This window comes from Pyxicephalus adspersus, chromosome 8 (assembly GCF_032062135.1).
Source record: "Pyxicephalus adspersus chromosome 8, UCB_Pads_2.0, whole genome shotgun sequence".
NCBI classification, from domain to species: Eukaryota; Metazoa; Chordata; class Amphibia; order Anura; family Pyxicephalidae; genus Pyxicephalus; species Pyxicephalus adspersus.
The window spans coordinates 17135541-17160867 of NC_092865.1; the positions used below are offsets into that span (position 1 = coordinate 17135541).

The window sequence follows — 25327 nt, forward strand, 5'->3', positions numbered from 1 at the left end:
ACTCATGTGCCATTCATACCGTATTCCCCTTCTGATCACTCATGTGCCATTGATTGTCCCCTTCTGATCACTCTGTGCCATTGATTGTCCCCTTCTGATCACTCATGTGCCATTGATTGTCCCCTTCTGATCACTCTGTGCCATTGATTGTCCCCTTCTGTTCACTGACTTACCTTTTTTTTTTGCTTCTACGGTACGGCCGGGTAACAGACTCCGTTAGGACAGGGATCAGCAGCTTTCTTGTCCTTCCTGGTGCGGAGTCGCGGGGGCACGTGTGCGGGCTTGTTACTTTCAGTTTGGCTCTGCACTGCATCCAGGAGACACATACTGCAGCCATTGAGAAGACACGCACAGTATCAGGTATCGGAGGATGTCTTATTTTAATTATTTTAGCAAAAATCGGGGGTAGCTTATTTGATGGGGATGCCTTATTATCGGGGAAACACGGTATAAAGATGGATGATAGCCAGAGAAGGCAACAAGATAAGTGAGGGAAGATCAGGGAACACATGCAGTGGAACAAGAAGAAAACACATGACCAGAGCAAAGGTTAGACCAAAGTGAATTACATAACCAGACCAAATGACATAAAGAGAGGTGGGGGCCGGAAAAAAGGACAAGTAGAGAAGTGAGGACAGATGAGGGAGCACATACAGGTGAGAAAAAACCTGAGGATATGTGAGGCCAGGACAAATTATACGAAGAGTGTTTGGGGACTAGAGAAGGGGACACAAAGAGGCGAGACCGCAGAAGGCATCACAAAGGGAGGTCAGAGCAGAAAATAGGCAACAAAGAAAATTGGCCATCAGAGAAAGGGATGGGGAAGTTGGAACACAAAGACCAATCATGGGGAGAAACGCAATGCCTTGGATTTATTACAGCTCTCCAAGACTGAAGAAGATAGAATATCATGGGAGATCCTGGATGATCAAGCAAACCTGGGATGGATTTCGAAAAAAACATTTGCTATTACTTTATAAATGGTATTAACCCTGGAGTAGATCAATTTCAGGTTTGCTGGTAGCCTATTTTCTCCACACTTTATTAAATCAGGCCCAATGAGAGAAAGGGTTACAGAAAGACACAGAGGGTGGTGATAACAGAAAAGGAGAGGTAGTTGGCAGATAATGTAACAGAAGAGAAAGCAGAATTAGGAAATGGACTTGTTGAGAGTAGTGGGATCAAATAAGAGAGATTGGGTTTGGAGAGAAAAACATTTAGATTAAAAGTGACCTGCTACACAATAGACCTAGGTCACAATGGCCTAGAAAGAAGATCACAAATGTTATTTTTACACTTGCAAAACTGTTAGCATTGAAGGAGATGTTTCAGTACTCTGATGGCACAAAAAGATATTGCCTGTGAAGCTAACAAGGAGAATTGAAACATATGTCATATCATTTTCTATTGATATGTGTCAAACAACCACTTTTAACTATTTGTAAATGTTTAATTCTAACATGTTTATTGTTAAACAAATTGGAGTGCAGAGATGTAAAATATACTATGTATCAATTATCTATTTTTAATGTCATCCTCAGCCATAAAGACAATTTACCATCCATTATTGTTATACTGCCTAAAGCAACAGTCACCAAATTTTGGAATTACAGAAAACAATAAAAGTAATAGACATACCAACTAAGAGTGCAGCCATCATAGTATAATGCAAAGTTTTATAAGAGTTGGGTATTCATTGCAGATTTGAGTAGATTATCTTATTTTTCTCCATGTGGTGGGTTTCATATCAAAATACATTTTCAGGTCCTACTAAATGGATTAATTAGAATTAGAGATGAAAAGCAAGCACCACAAACAGACTAAAACTACCCCTGTTGTTTGCAGCATTTACCTGTGATCACCTTGGGAACCCCCAATTCCTAGTAGAACACCAAACATACAGCCATGACTCCCATGAATTCAAACCTATGCTTTGCTCTCTACTCATTGTTGGTGAACTATAAAATACGGGCATCTTAGTAGAAAGCAATTGCACTGCCATTAGATTCCAGAATGGCTTAAAAGTACCCTCGGGACCACAGGTTAGCTTGGCCATACTAGAGTGTCTATGACAAGTAAAGGCAGCTGTATCTATAACATTGGTAATTGAGATAAGGAAAACTTGTGATGTTGGCCTTATGTCATATATGTTTGAGTTTGCACTGGAGAAGAATGAGAACATGTAAAGTTATAACACAGTTCCAGACAAAATGTTTTTGATAACATTTATTTTTTTATTTAAAACATTGGCAACAGTTAACAAAGTGTGTATTAAACACAGAATTACATTCCTGAAAGAGCAAAACAAAATGCCACAACTCTGATCCATGAGTTTTATACTGATAAAGAGAAAATACCAGGACGATTGACACAAAGTGCACATAACATACACGGAATGAAGTCCTACATACCTCTCACACCTAGCAGTTTTAAGATGGTTCCTTAATGTTACAAGACAATATCAAAACATTTGAAATTCAAGAAAAAGGGGAAAACGTTGATACCAACTTGCTAGCCATATGAAAAAAGCAAGAAATATGCTAAAGGATTCAGACAAAATGTATATCCAGTCTTTCCCATCAGCCAAAATGTCTTGTTTCAGTTTGGATGTATTGGGATAGAATTCTGTCATCTGTCCATAATGACAATTTTTTTTTACTCCCAGAACTGCAAGTGATAGAAAATCCCCCCAACTTGGACACATTACATTAAGTGATGTAACGTAAGAACCTATGAAAATGTTTTTATTTTTGCCAGAAATTGCAAGACCCCTATTCTGAGTACGAATGTTATCATGACAGGGAAAGAGAAAAAAAAAAAAAAAAACCTCATCAAGAAAAAACTAAAAACCACAAAAATTTTAACTCTCCCACTCCACAGAAAAAAAAAATAATAATTATAATACGTTATATCTTAGTTGTAAATCTTGGTATTAATAATGTTATCAAAATTTTGGCTTTAAACACTGGGAAAAAAGAAAATAAAAATAAATAAAAGAATAAAAGAAATCTAAATAAAAAAAAAACTACATATCAAATAAAAATCATCCTTGAAAAACAATGAAACAAAATGACAGCATACAACTTGTTAAAAAAAAAAAAGTAATAACATTTTCTAGTATATCTAAATTTGTATTTTTTTTAAATCAGAAAATGAAGATATTTGACACTGAGGTACCAACAGCTGCGGAATCCTTAGACTTCCCATTGAATTAAGAAATTAATTGATATTAGACCAGGGCATAGTGACAGGACCAACTCATAAACAATTCAGGAAAAAATAAAACCAAAACCTCCTTTTCCCAACAAAGAAATCCTGGAGTAAAAAATGCAGCTCACTAGAGGGAGATGATACATTGTTTCCAATGCATACACAATAGACTTGTGCATTGAATTAATGTATTTCAAGCTGAGCTGTATTTGACAATCTCAGCTACTAATATTGTGGAATTCTTAATTCATTTTGCAGTCCCCCTCAGACCTTCAGAAAATGACTGGCAATTTTCCCTGGTGCTTCTCCCAGGCCAGAATGTAATAGGGTATTAGCAAATTACTAATGTACTGCAGGCATTCATGCATATCCGGAGGATACTGCTTGTTTCCAGAATTAAACAACATGCCTTTGGTTCACTATATAATTCTGTCTTATAAAATATAAAAATAAAGATTTATCCCTGTAATGCAACCAGATTGTGGAGAATAGACCTAGTGGTAGCATTGATTCTGATTGCCATTCTTTCTTTATGGTGCCATTATTAGGCAGTTGCCCATTGCACAGGGCAGAATATGATGAAAGTCATATGCCTATCTTTTTTACACATTTATTCCATTTATCTTATAAAAACATAAAAAAATTAGGTTGCATGTTTGGGGTAGTTTAAAGTCACCAGTCGCAAATGTAATTGATTTTAGTATTTTTATATCTGCCTTGCTGATTGAAATAACCCAATACAAGTGGGTCAGCCATTGAGTATGGGACAACCATTGTCCCATACCCTAAAGTTATAAAGGTCCATATTTGGGAACTTCCTGTTTTGGCATGACAGCACTCTGTCCCTGTCTGTCATTTGTTCCCCTGATGCAATGGGTATAGTCCTCAGTAATATTTCCTAGTTATGGGAGCTATTGCCCTTCACGGCAAACAGTGACCCCTATCTAAATAGGGTCTTTACAATTCCAATAAGGTTATGTATCTAGCATATGCTTATAGTAGATCCACCTACATTTTCAGTTGCCTAAATCAAAGGTATGTCCTTTGGAAGCATTACAGTAGGTCACTAAACTCATAACTTAAACAGGGTTATATATTCATCACATAGACATATCCAACCTCTCCTTTCTCGACATGACCACATCCTCAATGGACACATAAGAAGAAATTTTGTGGAACACCACCAAACAATAGGATTTTTTAGGCCAGCCTTTACCAAATTTAGCCAATTAGACAACACATTTTTAAATCACTAACCTATTTTATTAATGTTTGTAACTATTAAGACGGCAATAACACCAGCACAGAAACTTCAAGCTGCTTGGAGTTTGTGCACATTTTTTGTAGTAGAAGTGGTTCAGATGGATATTTTGCTTAAAGGCTCTGTCCACTCCTCTTTTAATAGACTTTTGATGCCTCCATAAACAGAACCTATCACCAACTTCATGTGACAGCAATAAAGTTAAGTAAGAAAAAAATGTGCACCACCCATATTGTGTATCTATCTGTGCACTGAAATGAAAGCATGACCATATTTTTTTTGTTAACGGTAAATTATTGAGTTCTAAGGGGTTGTAGGAGTCACTTGCAGGTATTTTTAGATACGTTAGTTTCACAATTTACCAAGCACAGTTTTGCAGTTTAATATTTTTGGTATTTACTTATATAGCAAAACCTCATTTTGTGTTTGTGTGCAATTTACCCACAACATGGTCCCACAAAAGATATTGCGGATAATGGTAAGAAATCATTACATTGACCCAACTTCTAGAGCAGTGTTTCTTAACCAGGGTTCTGGGGAAACGCAGGGTTTCTCCAGAGATTGCTAGGGGTTCCAAAAGCAGTGAGCAGTTTGCGTCTCTCAGGTCAGTTACCACTGACATCCAATGATCTTGGGTGGCTATCTGTAAGGGTGACATTCTTTCCATTATATAGTAATTTGAAAAGGCATTTTTCCCACTGACCTACTAGCTAGTGTACTCTGAGCCATGCATATAGTAATTATAGTAGGGATGCCTTGAAGAACGGAGAGTAATTTCAAGGTTCCCCTATGTCAAAAAGAAAAAAAAATAATGCACTAGAACTTTCAGGACCTGGCCACTGCCAAAGTAAGAGCAGGACCATAAAAACATGTTACCAGACCAAAGGCCCATTATCAAATAAAGGTATCATAAGGTGGCTTTAATGCATGTTATCTTGTATCTTAAAACATGGACATTTACAAAATTACACGTTTGGTACTTTGTTTCTTTGTTATGCAATACTATTCGCCTTTATATTTTTACCTTGTATTTATATAGCTCCAACATATTAAGGAGCACTTCTTAAAGTTCATAGTCATATCGTTAACTGTCAGAGGGACTCACAATCTAATATCCCTACTATAGCCATATGTCAACACCAATTTTTTTTTTAACAGAAGTCAATTAACCTAAGTGCATGTTTTTGGGTTGTGGGAGGAAACCAGAGTGTGCAGAGGAAACTCATTCAAAATCAAGGAAAACATACAAACTCATTTTAGATCCCGGCCAAGATTTGAACCTGGGACCTGGTGCTGCAAGGCAAGACTGTTAGCCACTGAGCCAACCGTGATGCACTTTCATGCTATATAACAGGTCCACTTAAAAAGCTTACACCACTGCAAGACATACCTTTGTCTATCTTAGAATACGAAATTTGATTTGGAACTAGCCATAGGAGAACATTTAGAAGAGGAAGAGTTAAAATGAAGGGTCGGATTGCTGTCTGAACAAGCAGAAATTGTTGGGGTAGATGGCTCTGAATAATTAATATCCAGTTTGCAGAACGCATATTATATTCACAGCCCCGACTTTCCCATTCAAATTTTCACTTGCATTTGGATAAACACCATTTTGCACACAATCTGTATATAAAAGTGTAGTTCATTTTATAAAAAATTGACAAAATTGCCTTTTTCTTCACAATTTTCATCCAGATTGGCCACTTTGCTGAATTCCGGCATATTGTGACCCATTTCCAGTATTTTTCCCTACAGAGAATATTTTTTCTTTTAACAGTAGAAATCATCCTTAAAATAAAAATATATCTCTTTTAAGAGAAAAAAAATCTATTTATTTGAATTTACTGGAAAATGACCTATGAAATAAATGAATATTTGATACTGAACAAAAAGAAAACTTTTTGGAAGGTTTAGAAGACCTTTTTTTTCAAAATGTTGCCCTTCCTTTGTAAAAATAAAAAACATCGCTGTCAATGTATACTCCTGGCTGAGGTTCCTCCTCTTGGTTGTCTGACATCCTGTATCCTTCAGCTCACTTCCCGAGAGTCCAGGCTGTCATAGACTAACCCCCTGTAACAGCATATTCATGTTGGCCTGGGATCACAGAAGAATCCTGCGTCACTGAGAATCATCCACCACAAGAGAGGAATAGAAGAGTCGGGGACTCCACCAGAGAATGGCCTTAGATTTTTCAACACCCTGAGCAAACTTAGATTTTGGTTGTCTCTTGCTCAGGTCCAAACCACCCAGCTACATACCTCAGCGCTGATACATAAAAAAAAAAGGTTGGGTTTTGTTAGCTTTATTAATTTTCTGTACAAAAGACATTTTTGAGTTTTTGGAAATATTCACTGGAAATATTAAGGGGCAAAGGGGTCTTCATTCAATCCCAAAATAGGTGAGTGATAATTCATTTTTTACTAATACTAAAATAAATGGTGGCCACCATTCCCTGCTGATTTTCTTATCAACACCAAACTACCCACTACCTGCCCATGGCCATCCACAACTCCCTGGTCAGTCAAAGTCAGAAGTGACTGCTCCGCCAGCAAGTTTTTCAGAGCTCATTAGTTGATTTGAATAGAATCCTGTGCAATCAGGCTCAAGGCCGGCCCTGGACTCCACACATGATGTGGCTGACCAGACTTTTGGAATTAAGGTATATAAAATGGATTTTCTTAAAAATAATGAACAACAAGAAAAGAGGGAGAGGGCTACCTCCAACATGTAGTTTTGCTTTAAAATGCAAGCTAAAACTTTTTTCTCTAGTTTTGGTTACACCAAGTGAATATTGGAACCTCTGCCAGGTTTTGTATTGCTGCTTGGGGATACCCCTACTTTCTTTCATACAGTTTGTCCGGGAGACAAGAGTAAGGCACCTTTCGGACAACAGCAACATAAACAGCATGCTCATCTGTGCAACCCTGTTTGCCTAATGTTTGCATACAATAGGGTTTGGGTTGTGGTGGGGTTGCTGTATCTTTCCTTGAGGTGACTTGTTGCTTTTGGCCATGTAGTTGGTATTCCTCCTCTGGAGGTATAACTGCACCACAACACAAGGGCAACATTGACCGGCGGTGCTCTTTACCACTACTGGAGGCATAGTAGCAGCTTGCTATTTGCCTAGGATAGGCTAATTGTTTGGTTTTTGACCACACATCTGAAAGAGGCATGGGAATATAGATAAAAACCTACATAGGAACAACAACAGCTGCTCAGACTAAATTAAAGTTGGCAAAAAGCAGATAAAATGCACATGGGCAAGGAAGTATATTTTAAGCAACACAAACATTTTAACATTTCATTTTGAAAACAGAGAGTACTGTTGTGTACACACAACAAAAGAGTGTGGTTGCAAAAGGTGGGTGACAAAAAGTGACAGCATCTCTTTAACAGTGCATTGACCGTAAAATTTCCATGTAGGATTACAGAAAATAGCAACATTTTAAAAGATCCCTCCTAATTATTTCATCTGTGACAGTGTGAAGGGAGCTAGAAAATATCCATAAATGCTCCCCAAGGACCAGTTTGGGAAACAGATTTTTTTTCTATTACAAATCTAGGATGTCTTGTAATGTGATGAAGTCAAAATGTTCTTTTAACAGCTACATAATTAATCAAACCTACATTCTTTAAATGTAATGACAAGTTACCGAACCTGTTTTTTTAAAGCCAATCTAAATATTTTAAGAATATGATACATTGATAAATGAGGTTCTACACATTTAATTGGTGTAACGGTGCTTGGAAACTTGAATATAATTGGCAAAAAACTGAGTGTTCCACTTAATGCAAATTCCCCCACACTTTTAGGACACAAAGCCCGATTTACAACACTTTTTTTGACATCTCTTAATAAAGAAGACTGACACACTTAAAGTGATTTAATCTGGGTTTTCCCGAGGTTCAAGCCTGGTGCCAGAAAAGGTAACAAGCTTCTTAGCTTTACCTAATACATTTAGGATATCTCTGTTGAATCTATGAATTTCCAATTTTCTGCACAAAGTACAAATTAATTTATTTACCAATTCTAATTTGTGACAAAGCTAGGAAAAAGCCTAATGAAATAGAACACTGAATGGGGGGAATATTTTGTTTAAAGGTGCCATTGATAGATCAATCAGGTAATGTTTTGATGTCAACGGCAGACTTTATGGACCTTTTTTACATGAGAAAACCCTTAAAATGACTTTCAGGTCTTAGGGAACAACTGTTATAATTACTATATCCATAGTATATTAGAAGAATATCACCTTTGCAGATAGCCAAAAAGATCAATGGTGTCAGTTACACTGACCGGAGAGGCACAAATTACTCATTGCTCAAGAAACTCTTGGCAACCTCCGGATGAAAACCTAGGGTTCCATAGAACCCTGGTTAAGAAACATTGATCTACAGAGTAATTTCAGGCAATCCTATATATTTTCTAAAGGCTTGGAAAACCTTCTCCAATTGTTATTATTTCCCCCATGACAAACTAGTGTTGAAACAGTCTGGAAAAAGATGAGTCATTAGGATGGGAATAAGTAAATGAAATATAACTTTAAGTACCGTGTTGTTCCAAGAGGTTGCTTGAAATAAAAAGCAAGTAGTGCATAAGGATTTAGTCCAACTCATTAGAGTAAAGTCAAGTTTGACTTTTACAGGAAAAGTTAAAATTTACTTTTAGGTTCAGCTGTTCAACTTCTTTTTATCTGTTCCTTTTAGGACACAGTAGTGATGTAAGGGTCTGTTGACCAAACTAATGAATGCAGTAGAAAATCAGGGATGCATCACATGGAAATGAGTTGGATGTGAGGATCCTTTAGGTGGCATAGCTCTGCAGTAAAGCCAACATTCTACAAACAGATGCTGACACAGGTAAGTTAGGTCTATTTCACTCAGGCAGTTAGCCACTCCTGGGCACATAGCAAACTGCTACTAAGTGCCCAGGAGCATTAAACCACAGTTCAATGCATTTACTTGGATTGCAATGGCAGTGTCATTTATCCTCCAGAGAATGAAATGGAAACCATGCAGTGAGAAGCAACAAGTCACTTTTAGGAAACTGTAAAACTCAACTGCATGCGAATGCGTGCACAAAATGGTTCCCCAATGGAAGTGGTTGGGAGCGTGAATGAGCAAGTGATAAATCCCAAGTCTGAAATTAGCTATAAACTCTTGTTTTAACAGGTGCTTTCTTTAATTTTAAACTTTTCTTTTGACTATAAGGTCATTTTAACCTGATAGCATGTAACTTTTATCCTTCTTTAGATCACATCTGTGGTCAGAGAAACCTTCAAGATGCCATGGCTTTCTTCTGAATATGCAAGTTGCCTGGCTGTGTTTGATGTCAATACAATACTAAATTACAGACAAAACACAGGAAAAAAACAGAAATTTGTTCCTTGTGCTTGTTCTAGGTCAATGAATCCAACACTAAAAAACAAAAGCCAAAGCATCAACATGACAGCCCAATAACTATAATTTTCAAAAGAAGAGGTCAACAAAGGTCAGCCAACATATACCCCCCATGACAGGTTTTCTTTAAACATGTAACACCTTTGATCCAAGAACCGCTGGTCTTACTTACAGTTTGCACAGAACACAAAAGAACATACCAGAAGCAATTAGACAGTGTTCATCTCTGCTTCCAGTCTGTCCTCTCATCTCACATACTGTCAATTTTATGTAGAATCACTATTTGGCAGTCAGGTGGAAAATGAAATAGCTTTTTATTCTAATACACATGGATACTCAATTGATCTCTGTGACAGTTACAAAATATAATTACAAAGGAAGAATACATTGCTCAAAGACAAGCACAATAGCAAAGATAGAAGCTGGAATGCAGTACAGATTGGAACAGAAGTACTTGGCTGATGACTAGACATTTACATTTTTAGATTTTGTAAAAATTGTGACATTTGTTTTCAAGCACTGTAATTGGTGGACCCATGAGTGCAAACCTAGCCGCTTGTGGACCCAAGCACCAATTTGTTGATTTAACACTGGACTGCTTGAATGTAATTTTTATTTTATTAAAGTGTCACTTGCATCTAAAACATATCTACAAATAAAACTTTCTTGTGCAGTTGCCCGTTTCTCAAAAAAGTGCTGATTTCCTTTTCTCTGCACCAGTCAGATGGGTCAAATACCCAATTTCCTTGGTACTCGTAGTGGCACATGCAGTCATGTACAGCAGGTGAAACCACAAGGAGCAGAGGGGGTTAATTCCACATTACAAAGTATGTGAATATTTGGAGAGGAAGGTGAGCAGTGAAGTAGTGGCATGTTGTATGCAAAGCCAAATTTTTTTTTTCCCAAAGAATCTGGGAAAACAAAAATTTGGGGCCCCTTGTGCATTTCTTTCCAGCTACTAATATTCAATACCATACTGCTACATGGGGTCCCAAAGAGGATGAAAGTCCTGGGCAAATGCAAGCCCCCCTTCCTCACGCTGGCTCTGCACTTAGGTTCCACATTCAAGTGATCCTGTGCTGATATGGTCACTTTATTATGGCTTATATATTATGCTGAACTTTTGGAAACGTGAATTTAATCTCATCACAAGTAATAATTCCCTGTTACCTACTCTATCCATTATGACACTGCTAGAGACACAGCTTAAGAAATAAGCAGATACATCATTACTGGGGATGCAGTAATGTATCCTTTTCCCCATATTCTAAAAATAGTCTCCATAATGGCATGCAACGCTCATGTGCAATACAATAAGTAATCACATTTTTCTTTTTGTTGCAGGAGGAAATACTTTACTCACACACGATAATAAATTACACCAAATGACCAAAAAGTGAGTTAGGTTTAGACATAGGCTAATATTATGAATAGCAAAATGGTACATGAACAAGAGGCTGTATTTGGCATAAAAGCTAAGGTGAGAGGTGTCAGGTGGTATGGCAAACCACAAAAAGCCTCAGAGGTTAACGGGGGAAATATAAAATAATTAAAGCCCCTGCAATGCACATAACTTTCTCCTGTCAGCAAATGGGCAGTCCCCAGGGTTGCCTTAGTTCTGCTTTAATTTCAACAAGGATTGCTACATTGCCCTGTGTCAAAGTTGTGTTTCTCTGTAATCTGAACTTAAACAAGATAAAACCGAAAGCATGGCACATTTTCTTTCCTACAAAGCCTAAAGCTTGCTCAATGCCAGAGAGACAGGTCCCTAGGGTGTTTCTGGTTTATTGCTCCCACAAAATTGAGAATAGGCCACACAATATACTACTGTCTCCATGTCTATAAACAGACCCCTATCCTCTCCATTCCTATGTAATGCAAGTCAAATAGGCAGGGTTCCAGGCCTGTTCAAGGGTCCTATCTGAATGTGATGACCCATACTTCCACAGACAAATCATTGGGTACCATGGCAGAATGAAGGACTGGCTACTACAAAATCAGGGTTTTAGCAGTGGCTAATGTCCATTGTACCTCACTAAAATTAAAACTCCAAAGAAAGAAGGCAGGCAAAGGTTTGACTCTATGACGAGGAATGCCATGTCTGCTCACAAAACAAACACCACAGTTGATGTTTCACTGATTGTGAAGCAGCATGAAAGGAATAGAAGATCAGTTTAATCATGGGCACTTAAGTCAAATGAACAAGACACACAAAGGTCTGACGGGCCAAAGTCACAAAACTACTTTTGCAAAGATTAAGGCTCATTTCCTGGAGAATGATTCAGGCTGACATTTTCAAAAAAACAGTTCATTGTATCCATGTAACTTATCATTTCCCCACCCTTAGGCAGTCGTTGTACTGGATTTTACAAAGTAAAGGCTGCGTGTTCTGTCAAACAGATTGAGAGAACGATTGTGTAAGATCCTTGTGGACAGGTAACGCAAACACACAGTGACATTTGTAAGAAGCCTCCCAACGGTGAGCCGCTACAACCCAGACAAATGGAGGAAGCTAGTTAGCAATTCTGAGAACAATCACAAGTGCCAGCATTTGCCACATGCACGACTGACGTGACACCTTCAAGGCATCCCAACAGTTGGGTGCTGTCAAGTAGTTTTCTGAATCTTAGGCCCTAAAGCGAAAGAGTCTTGATAGGATATTTGAGATGGAGACATGTTTTGATCGACAGATCTTTAAATCCCTGCAGCAAATGTCAGTCTTCTTGTAATGGTTTGAAAAGAAATAAACAAATTGAAAGAAATCAAGATCTACTTCCTAAAAGGGGCTTTTAGTGTATACCCAGGCAAAACAGACTTCTGTCTCTGACTGTCAGCACCGAAGACATCCCTTGCAAAACAAATTACTGATCTACAAATGTAATATCTGTAGTGGATATTTTAGTGTATCTTTCTACATGTCTACAATTTCTTTTTTTTTAACGACCGTAAACATGTACTAAACACACGCATCTAGATTCCCCTAAAGGAGTGTAGAACAGGCACCTCCAGCTGCTTTAACGATTGTGAAAATGCAACAAAAAATAGGCAGGATTATGCAAATTTTGAGAAAAAAAGTATGCTTCTTATCAGATAAGGCAGCCAATTGCAAAGTTGACCAAGCAGAAAGAGGTCTCAGATTTACATTCTAACGTTTGTTAAGAATTCATGCCAGTGGCTGGCCCCCAGGTTCCAAAGATTCAAATCCAATTGAGATCCTCTGGAACATTATGTATTAATCTATCCAAGTAGCATCTCAGACTGTTCAAAGGCTCAATGATGCCTCGGTCTAGGTCTAGGAGGAGATCCCCCAAGGCATCATCCCCCTTCTCATCAGAAGCTTGCCCGGATGTTGTTAGGAGTGTATACAGACACATGGGGGTAGTACACACTACTGAGCCACATTATGATGAGTTTTTATGATGAAATCCATGCAAGTTCGATTATTTCTTTTTTTGTTTGTAAGTTCTGTGCTATTAGTTACCAGTACTCAAGGGAAGTTGTGTGTGCAGTACAGTTGGTTTAATCATAATCAAATGGTAAAAATTATGTACGTACATTTGGAAATATTTCCTTTGAAATACCAAGCTTTGAATTTATATGTTGATTAACTTACTTCAAACACAATCATAAATCTGATAATGACGGAAACAATTGTTTTCACCTGCAAAGCGTCCCTTTAGGAGGGATCTTTTCTGAACGTTGGTTCTTGTGTGGGATCATGCTTCTAATGGAACCCCCACAACTTAATGATTCAAAGTGATTTCCCCAAGAAAGAGAGATGTGTCCCCATTTTGCATTCTAGAAGTACTTAATAAATGAATTAATAAATTATTAAATTTAATTAAATTAGGCACCAGCACTCAGCCTACACTTCACTACTAGCATACCTACTTATAGTGCACGAGTGACAACATTCCCAAAAATCTCTTCAACACAGATCATTGCCAAGTAAGTTTAGAGACCCAATCCGAGTATGGTCTTTTAATCAGGCAAGTTTATTATTTTCTGTTGTCATATTTCAATACTATGGCATCCCCTCAAACAGAAACAGCTGTTGGAAAGTTGTAAACTGGAGAAATGGCGTACATTAATCTGACAGTCAATATGCACCCAATAGATAGGGTTGGATCATAGACCCGAGATACTACAAGTAGACAAACTCTGCTAACATATAAAAGAGTGATTTATGCAAGGCCAGATGTCTACATTAACTCATACAATGCTAAGAAGCAAAGTGATACAACTACAGGCTAAAACAAGAGAGTAGACAATTCACAGAGCAGGATTGACAAAAGATAATGCAAAAAATGCATTAAATTATTAAAACTGGTAATGTGAGGCTTGGCCAACAGCTCAGCCAGTCTTTGTCTTGGTTCATTAGGGATTCTTTGGCTGGAGAGAACAGGCAAATAAAGCAGAACTTTAGTAATGACTGCAGAAATGTATTTTTTTATTTTTTTGCAAGATTGCAGTTTTGTTCTGTAGATAATTTGTCACCATTTATTTTCCAACTTTTACCAGTTTTTATGTTTTAAGCTGCTTCCTTCAAGGATATGCAGAAATAGACATTTTAAAAGAACTGAAATATAGTTTGGACCACCCAAGCCATTGCGGCTGTTAGATCCCAAGTTCACTTTTTTATGCCTGCTATATATTTGCTGTGCATTCCTAATTTTCTCAATTATATTAAATTTACTTTTTACAACTGCAGTCCGGTTAAATTAGTTTTCTACTTTATGGACACATACCCAATCCAATCTCAAACCTCTTGAAAATTAAAATATATGTAAGAGCTTTACTCATTCAGGACACAACCCTTTAGACTCTCATCCACTGTAACTGAGCTGCCTGCAGTATTTGTATTTGTCCTGCAGGTAAAGGGGCAAAGGGAAGAGATAAAACCTATCAACTTATGTAAGTAAGTTTATCCTTTCAGTTGTCCACAAAACAGGTATCCAGTTTTGAAGATTTTCTTTTGTGCTGGTGGCAACTGTAAAATGTGCAATTTTCAGTAGGAGTGACCATGGTCATTATGTCAAAGTGAAGGTGAAAGTTTCAAGTGGAGACACAGACAGGCATATTTATATAAAAGGGGTTCTAACCTTCCAGCACTGAATTGAAAATGAAAAAAGTTTGGGATATACTTATACTCTAAAAGGTAATCACCGTTAAGTTGTCTGGATGACCTTTTCCCATATGCATCAAACACTAAACTGGTGCCCCTTCAATCCACTTTGGCAGTTGTGAACAATACTGATGTTATCATCTGTCTACCCAAAAAAGCTAAGGGGTAGACAGAAGAAGGAGGTTCGGGTAGGGATTCTGATAATCAATGAGGGACTTCTAATACCACAGCAATAGACTGACGGACTCCATGCCATAGAAGCCCTATCCAGTGTCTACCGCTTAACTTTTTTGGGTAGACAGGACATGACACCACTATTGTTTACAATGAGAAGTTTGGATTGGAGGGGCATTAGACCACAGTGGCCAGACATCCTAGGTAGAGCGGTATATTATAGTTTGTAGATGCACTTTGGCAGCAAGCAGATATTAATTTATTTATCTAATGTCCCTACCATAGTCATATGTCATGAACACAGTCGAAGGCCAATTCTGAGGAAAAGCCAATTAACCTAACTAAATGTTTTTGGGATGTGGGAGGAAACTGAAGTATCTGGAGAAAACCCATGCAAACGTGGAGAGAACATGCAAACTCCTTGCCGATAACGTCGATGCCAAGATTGGAACATAGGACCTAGTGCTGCCAACCCTGCTGCCCAGATGTATGTATGTGTTGTGATATTTGGGCGATCAGCTCATTGCAAGATACTGTAGTGCTTTAGAAAAGTCCATTTATTTACGCAAAGGCACAAAATAAGGAGCTTCCACTCAAAAAACTAAAAAAGCCAGCCTTCATGAGCCATCATTTAAATCAGCATAGATGAACAGCCACAACAGCTTTTCTTTGCAAACAGCACAGACTCCACAGAGGCTTGGTTGCACCCTACATGTTGCTATTTCCACTTCCTCCTCCATGGTGCTGTTAAAGCTGACTTGCAGCCTGCTACACATAAACCACTGGGTGTACTCAGGGTGGAATGGGAAGGCCAACCCAGTACCTTCCTTCCCATTCCAGAGTCCAGGGCCCTGGAATTTACTATGACACAGCAACCATAGCAGAGTTGCCTCCATTATCCTGGACTCTTTCCCCAGAACAGACCCTGGTTTTAAAGAGGTCATGCTCTATACCCTGGGAAATATGTATACAGGACCAATCCCTGCAGTCCTGTATAGTCTATAAATACAGTTTTCTATCTATACTGGATTACACAACTTTAATCTTAACTCTAAACCTCTAGCAAACTTCTTTTCTTTGGACAACCTTCTTTTCCCTTTTAAAGCCAGTATATACTAATACTGATGGGGATGATTATGTTAAACTTGTTTCTTAGAACTAAATGGGCAAAACATATGTTTGTAAAGTAAAAGTAAAGCTCTCAAGAAGTATGGAGGATGCTCTTGGTGACCTTGTCTGGTAACACTACTTGCTTGGCTGATATGCCAACTAAGCGGCATCTTTACCTCTGACATAAAATATGTATGCATATCACCAAGTGACAAAGAATTTTTCAGACTGAAGCATGTTACGCACAGGAATGCAGTCTTCTGACACTGGTATGCTTTATTTTTAAAAGATGGAATTTTATTTATTTATGGTATGCTCATCATTCTTTTTTATATCAGAATGTAAGAGCACAGATAGATGTCCTTAAATGAAAACATGTCATGGTTTACTTAGTGAGTTAGTCAAGGCTTAAAATAGTGAGATGCTAAATTTAGATATTAAAAGTAAAGGTAGATTTTTTAATACAAATCTTAGGTAAAATATGTGTAGTCAGCTTTGCTGAAAGCCTTTTAATATTTTAGGAGCAAAATGATACTATCTTCGTAAGAGGCAGCGGTGAGGCAAAGGTAAGTATTTTTTAAAAATATATTCTATTTTTTGCAACAAATACAAAAAAAAAACCTGTTGATGTTTGTTAGCCGATAATGTCATGTGTTCTCAATGGTTTAGCTGAATATCTAACTGGCTCAATTTTGTCCCTGATTGAGTGAAGTCCAAGCAGAAAAACAGTCAACTCACAGTAGGTGCAACACAGGCTGAGCTCCTTGCAGCATAATGCTGTCTGATTAAGTAGCACACCTGTGCTTCACCTTCACAGGTGGGAACCCAAACATGAGTCTTGTGGACCAGGGAAACCCTCCCACTCTTTTCCCTGGTCAGGTTCCAGGACCCTAACAATTCAGTTCAGTTTTCCCTAAACCAAACTGAAAAGCCAGCCAATACAAAACATTTCCTGGAGCCTCAAAACTTGTAATATCTTTGCCTGGGTGGTACATTCACCCCATCTAGCACCAATGGCAGTTATAGCTTTTACTGCTGTAGCTGTCCCACACTAGCAAAGGCTCAAAAGGAGGTAAGGCTCTGCTTTGGTCCCTTATTATAATTTCTTAGGTTAAATAATTTCCTATTTCAATTTAACAGCATTTAAAAAATCAAATTACTACCTAAAAGGTGAAATCATTCCTATTTTGCATTGATTTTGGGTTTTAAGATGTACTTTCATGGGACTGTGCCCCCTACATCACTATGTCATGATGACATACAGTTATTGCCCTCATGGTATGACTAGTATTGGAACCAATTTTTCTCTCCCTCCTTTTTATTGTTGACATGGATGACAGCTGTCACCCAATAAAATGTGTCATCTACTAACTGAAATCACTTGTCACTGGTTGACTTCAGCCATTCTGATCGTTTGGAATCTTGTACCCACCCTCTCCTCTGGTTTATTACTGCAAAAACCATTTTGTCACCCGCATTTGTGAGTGATCAGTGGTCAGCTTGCATTTGCCTGGAAAATGTTAGTGCTTGAGTCCCTATGACCTAACATAATTCTGGTATTTAGCCAATCTGGTTTATGGTTTCATAATTAAAAGTCTTGATAATTTTTAAACCAGTTGGTTTAAAAAAAAACTTTGAAGATACAAATTGATTTAAACTCCAATAAAGGGTGGCCAAATCTTCCCCAGATTTCCAAGTCCCGTCTCTTCATTTATTATTTATGTTGATGTTTGTGTTCTTGTGGTGGGACCTGCAATTCCATAAATATTCTACATGACAATTGGAAGTTCCTCTACCCATACATCTGGCAAACGTCTGAAAGTAACAGTCTATGGCTGGTCCTCATCACAAAAATGGTCCTGTCATCAGTTTCACTGTAGATATTAAATCGTTTTTAGAAAAAGATGGATCTTTCACAGGTTAACTGGCAGCCACCATTTCAGCTTTATTAGGAAATTATCATGGCAGCTGTCTCTTTCTCTTTCCTCCTGATATATCTGATGTATCCTCACAATATGCCTTTGCCTTGTTTCTTTTCAGCTTCAAGCATGTATACTAATGAATCTTCTAGAACGAAAAAACCCTATGGAATATTAACACTGCAAAGAGCAGAGTGCGGAGTTAATTTCACTAAACTACATCTCCACAAAGTGTGGTGATTGTACAAGTGAATCCTCTCCCAGGAGTTTATTCACAGGAAATATTAATTCATGCAAATAGTGCTGCTGTTTTAGCATGGGCAGCACCTCATATTTGTCACCTCATCTGGAATAAGTAGTTGAGTTATGTGGAAAACTGATTTATAGTGACAGATTTAAGTTGGCTGTATATTGTAAGGACATGGTAAGGACAAGCCCATTCATTCTAGTGCTTTTCAGGTATGGCGCTGTTTGCAGTACCTTTCATGCTGTTTTATCCAAACCCATAATGCATAGAATTCAATGGTAGAGTATGTAAAACTCCCACACACAATGCAATGTACCTATAGTATATCACAAAAGTCTGAACCCTAAGTTCCCTTCCTGTTTTGTGTGCATTTTTTGATGCTTCTACAACCTGGTACACTTCAAGCCATGCCAGGACACTTGCACCAACATCCTGAACTTTTAGTCTGATCACTAGGGAAGAAAAGGCTGAAAAAATTCCATAAAACAATATGGGCCATGAAAGGACACTTGGACCAGCACACTGCATATCCATTCTGATCACTGGGAAGTGCAGAAAAATACTAAAAAAACAATATATTTTGGACCTTTAAGACAATATTCTGCTACACTGTATTTTGTGTAATCTCTAGGGTTTATTATTGCAAATTTGCAGTATTACAAAGGGTACACTTGAGTGAGAGCACTGCTAAAAAAAGTTAATTTGTAATATTACTGAACACCAAAGAATGGGGTTTTACAATGGTCAAGTATCCATTACAGAATGGTATTCATACAAATCCATTTACCACATTTTTTTTTTCAATCTACTCCTTGTAAATTAAAATGTAATAGTTTAGCATCAAACATTATTTCAGCACCTTGGAAAGCAGAAAACACTGGTGTATTCATTTGATCTGTGGAGCTACACAGCACGATTAGATAGTCATCAGCCATTCCAGATACTTGACCTGATTTATTAAAGGTCTGCAAGACTGGAGAAGCTAGACTATCATGGGAGAACCTGGGTGATCCAAAAAATCTGGAATGGATCTGGCCAGGATTGAAAACATTTGCTCTCTCTGCTCCTCTGATGACCTACTAATGACTTCCTCACTCATAACCTCATCATATGCATGGCTCCAAAATTTTTTTAAGGCTGCCCCAAATCTCGAGAACTCTTTTCCCTGTTCTATTCATCTTTCTCCTACTTTCTGCTAATTTCAAAGAGCACTAAAAATCAATTTTTTCAAACTTGCCTACCCATCTTCTTCTGTCTCTTAAAACCCTCACTACTTTCCCTATCCTCCTCCTATTTTGTGCTACTTCCCCTACTTCTTAGATTGTAAGAAGTCCACTTCCTGTGTAATAGTTTGAATCTGTCTGTCATTGGAATCCCCTATTTATTGTACAGCACTGCATGGTATGTTGGGGCTATATAAACACAGTTTAAAAATAATAATACTAGATTTTATCTTTATCACCCCAGAAAAAAACTGTGCAATCATATCAGGCAACAATCTAGCACCTATAAAGCTGATTCCAGACTTGATTTAGTGATACAAATTACTAAACGACACAAGCAATGGATTATAATGGGGAGTATACAGCAGGACGATTCCTCCGCGTCCTCTCCATTGAGCAAAACATATGATAATTATTACCAATGATTGTTTCCATTGACACAGCCAATGTGTGAAGGCCAAATAGATGAAAACAGCTTACCACCAATGATTTCTATCTACACTGTTCAATGATGTCAAGTGTTATTGGTAAGTATCTTTGACCTGTTCAGAAGTTTCATGATTGCAAACCATTTGAAAGCGGTTACAATTGGCAATTTTGTTTCATGTCTATCATAAATCCAAGAGTGTTTTTATGTATTTGTTTAGAACTCCTTCCTTCCTCACTCCTACCAGATCATTGCAGGCATTTAAAATACCTATTGAAATAAAGAGCAAAGTTGTTTTTAATAACTAGAGATCAAATGCCTAGAAGTGGCCTCTTTAAAAACTGCACAAATAAATATGTCTCAAATATCATCGGGTAATTTTGGTAATTTCTTTAGCTGTCAAAAAACATCTCTGAGGACCAAAGGAAAAAAATGCTCCTAACACTGTGCTTACTGATGTGTAAAAACATCTGTGTTGAAACAAATAACCAATTACTTTTTCATTCTTATTCAAAATGCAATGACATTTAGTGCCAGCGATATTGGGGGAAAAAAAATAAAAAAGGCAGAATGACATTCAAGAAGTCATTAAGAAATTCCTCGCCAAGGAAATTCACTTAAATTTCAAGTTTAAAGTTGAATCCATAACCCTGTTTAATTAAGTAATCTTCAGCTCAATTCACCAAGCGCTCGTGATTCCCGACACGCTCTGCTCGAGGGCTGCAAAGATTTTTAAATTTCATTTTATTGGCTTTTTTTTCTTTTTTTGGATTTTTTTGCCTTCTCATCTCGTACTGTAGGCAAAAAAATAAAAAAAAAACACCTGTTATTAAATCCCTACAAGGGCTTGTCTGTAGTAAAGAGGTTGAAAAAATAAAACAGAACACGTTGGGAGAATTGTACGAGTGACATTCCCCGAGGACACGTCAGGAGCTGAGGGAGTAATCTTTTGCGCTCTGAAACAGCAGTTGTGGCTGTCAGTAGGATGCTGATGTTCTCTAGTTATGACTTTTGTGCTATTTGAAACTGTGTGTGGGAGAAAAGAGGGTTGGAATTACGTTTTCCGTAGATGCAGAAAACTCGGTGACAGTTCCCGGCGTCAAAGTCTGGAAGAGAGAAGCTTGAGGAGAACTTATTTTATGACTAGATTGCTACAAGAAGTGATATTTAGTAATTGTATTTTTGTTTATTCAGTAAACAAGTCTTGTATCATGTTAGTCATCCTATAATGCACAATGTTTGTAGTTAGCGATATTCTTCATTACCTAATAGTGTATCAAAAGCCACCCTTTTGTTTTTTTAGGGAGACCAGTTAGGGGTATGGACTCCTGGCAAGGTCGCCATCTTGAATTCAACCAATAATTAAGGTAAGCGATCCATACTTATCACAGAATCCCGGCAATATGGTTAGGGGTCAGCCCTTGTAAACCCAGCTGAGTAGTTTTGTTTTTGCTATTGAAGGTTTTCTTACATACATGTACAGTGTTTTGTATGTTACCTTAGGGAAGGGGGCCTCCATATTCCTGAATTGGAATTGAAGTCTGTATGGAACTCCAGTAAATCCAGCTGGGTGTGCTGACTTTTTGTGTTATGTACAGTGCCACCTTTGTTGAGATACCCCACACTTTTTAATTTTGAGATTTACAAACACAAGAATATCAGGTTATGTTTAAAATGTTCCAGTGACAGTTGCCAAGTGGGCATTTGCTTTAGTTTGGAGAAATTTCCTCTTACTTTATGTTTTGTCTGCAGGACAGAGAGCACAACATCCCTGCTAATGGAAATGCTGCAGCATATTACTTACCAGCAATGGAGTTATCATCCAGGTTTCCAGGTATGTATTTCTCTGCCTTACCCTGTTCTGTACTGCATAGAAATACTGTAGCAGCCAAGATGTTACCAGAAAAAGGGGCTCATGTAACAAGGGCACACAAGACAGCACTACAATGGTTTAAAATTGACCAGTAAGATATTTTCAAGTATAACTCTTTAAAAAAATGTTACTTTTGTTTTTGCTAAAGTTCTGCTATTTGTTTATAAGCACAAAGTTTCTGGCCAACAAAGACAAAATATATAGTTCATGAATTACTGCACCTTCTTTTCCATATGAAACAAAAGCCATTTTTCATGCAAACTGAATATGAGATGAAAAAAATATGTTGGCTGGATCCAATAACACTGAACCCCAGGCAAACTAATTGTTTTACCTGCCAAGTGATTTGTATTTCTGCCTATTCATTACTGAGATTTACACCACACAGCCCTATCTGGCAGAGAAGGAAACCAGATGTTTCTCTGTTGCTGTTCAATAACTTATAGAAGTCCAGTCTATGACTTATCTCTCCATCCTTTGCTCTCTTCTCATATTAGCATGCTCTTTGCATTGGAACACAACTAATTGCCTCACTTTTCCAGTCTGAACTATGATATATGAGGACTGCAAGATGGGTTCACATTTAGGTACCTACACTGTTTTCATTTACAAAACACAATTTATGATGTTTTAATAAATACAGAGATGTGCTAATGTGTGTCCAGCATTGATTGTTTCTCACACATAGGTGGATATGCACTAAACAAGAACACCTAGCGTAGCTTTAAATCAGGAATGTAATGGTGTTCTTTGTAGGTAATCCATTTGGAGTTGACATATTAAAGAGCTAAAGTGAGGCATGGATAATTTACAATTTTATTAATTTGTAAAAATCTCTAGCTTTGTAAATCTCTAGCTTTGATTCAGCAGAAGAAATGTGAGACCTCTTCTTTGGGACCACTGCTTCCGTACAAAGAGCAAAGGTCCTTCCTTACGACATGCTGGCAGTAGACAGAACTTTCTATGAAGGCTGTGATTTCTTTCTAATTAAAGACTTAAATGCTTTGCAACCTTTTTGTTTTGGTACACCTGGAATGTATTTCAGCAATTTGAACCAAAAGTTCTATTGTGTTTAAATAATGTATTAGGCTGAACCCAGGAACTGCTATTTGTGTCATTGGTACCATGACCTTCCTCAGTTTCTAACCCTCTGCAAATTTTAGTTTTTCTGTGTTTTTACACAGTATATGAAAATAGGTTAAACATGCATAGCTTCTGAATTCAGCACTTTTCTGTACTCCCGCGATCATTTTTGACTCCAAGCAAAATATTACAAGAGCAACCTAGAGCAAAAATGATTAACCTTTAAATTGTGTTCAATCATATAGCATGTGGCAGATAAGCACTCCTGGGTGCATGCCATAGGAAGTGACTCATATCAGATCACCGCAGGTATTTGTCATGCCGACCTAATAATGGCCACATGTTGATGAATTTCATCAACGTTTAAAATGTCTCAAATATCAAAGTCTAATAAAAACTCATTATGGCTCTCTGCGTTTTTCAATTAGGGCTCCACTTCCTCGGCCCTGGTTATTGCAGCGGCCCAGCGGGAGAGCCAGCTTCCTTCTCATCTTTCTCCCAGCAGACACAATGAGAGCACAACAGAAAAACAATCCATTCTTATAACTCCATCATGTAAATCTATAATAGGTTAGATCCCTGTCTTATCCAGGCAGCCTCCTGGGGTTACAAAAGTCAAGGAGGTTCAATGCCTCAAAGAATTCCATTAATGTGTATTTATTGTACTTTAGAGGGAGAAGTTGCCTTTATGAAGGCCTTTAACCCATTTCTATTCACTGAAGTGTCACTGAGAAAAAAAGTTGTTGTCATATAATAAAGCAGACCTATAATTGAGTCCTTCTGAACATACCAAAACTACAGAGCCATGAAAAATAATAACCTGCAAACACAAAATCTCAGGAAAAGTGTTTTTTGGCCCCTTTCACAATTGTAGCTGCATACCATGAGGTAAACATAACTTGACGAACCGCTATTATGTGCCCAGAAACGGCAAACTGCACAGCAAGTCTGCACATATTACTCTTGCATTTACAGTAAGTTCCCTACTCCAGAGGAGATAAAGCAATTGCATTGCCAGAAGTGACAAGTAGCTTTCAGGAATGGCACTGCAACCATGTGCAAAAAATGGTTCCCCACCACTCTCATTCAACCAAGCAGGTTAACTGCAAGTCTGAAATGAGCCCCTATGTTCTTCACAGAATGTATGAGAATACAGTTTTCTTTCTGATAATCCTTGTTGGGACAGAAGAGTTAGGTTTGGTGTTATGGTTGCTTTAAATAGATACATGGTTTGTTTTACAATGCCTATGGAAACATTCAACCAATTTGGCTATTTTTAGTCAATGGAAAGGCCAATATTATGTCTGTAAACCTACTGTGATATTCTCTGACCAAGCATCCTAAGTTCTTATCATCAAAGTTCTTACATTATATAAAAGGGTGGCTTTTAATATGGAAACGGAGGGTCCCCTTCCTTTTTCGTCATTACCATCATGGATCAAGCATGAGAATAAGAGGCTTTTCTGAAATGTTTTTAAAAAGTGCCGATCTTACCCGTGCACAGTGCAAGATTGGGTGACATCATAAGAAGAAGGGAAAAAGATGATGGTGCCAGTGTCCAACCTGTGCCATGAAGGAGACTGAAAACAGGTCAGCGTGAGGCTGAATGGACCAGGATCATGGCGAGAGCAACAGCTTTCTATTTGTAAAGATACGTGTGATTTTATTTATTTTTATGAAAGTTCCACTTTAAGAGAACCAAACAGTTGCTCTGAATGTAAAGTTTACAAATTGGTACAACACTGTGACCTCATAAGGCTGTCAGTCCCCTCCTTCCACCAACACCTTTTTCTTCTGTAAGAAAGTTCTCCTAGTGCTGCACTTTGTCCCTCAGGTCCAGAGATAACAAAGTTGTATGGTACAAATAAAACAAATGGCAATAGCTGTATAAAAAAAGAGCTTTACAGACCCACGGCTGGAATCCTCTTATTTGGTGGAAAGCCAATGGACCGATGCCTAAGTCTTTAAATATTCCCTGCGTCTTCTCTTTTCTCTCACTTTGACAAGCTGGATCAAGCAAACTTCCTCACTTCGTTTTTTTCATGGTGTTAGCTTTATCAGGGGAATGTCGCTCACAAGGTGGGTGGACAAGTAATTTTTTAACTCAGATTTCTTACAGTGTTTTGGGCTTGAGTTTAAATGACTGAGTCATAGTTTATGTGTCATGAAATGTTTCTAAATGTTATGGTTGGCTTGAGCTTTAAAATCTGAGCGCTTGGTTTATGTGTTATTTCATTTATATTCATTTTTTTACTTGTTGTATTTAAAGCCAAAC

The 25327-nt window shown here is 37.8% G+C and overlaps 1 protein-coding gene across 2 annotated transcripts in view; it reads right to left on the reverse strand.

The window, feature by feature from the left end:
* The window catches only part of AGBL4 (AGBL carboxypeptidase 4), a 917984-nt gene that overhangs the window by 506984 nt on the left and 385673 nt on the right, over positions 1 to 25327 (reverse strand). The window lies entirely within an intron of this gene.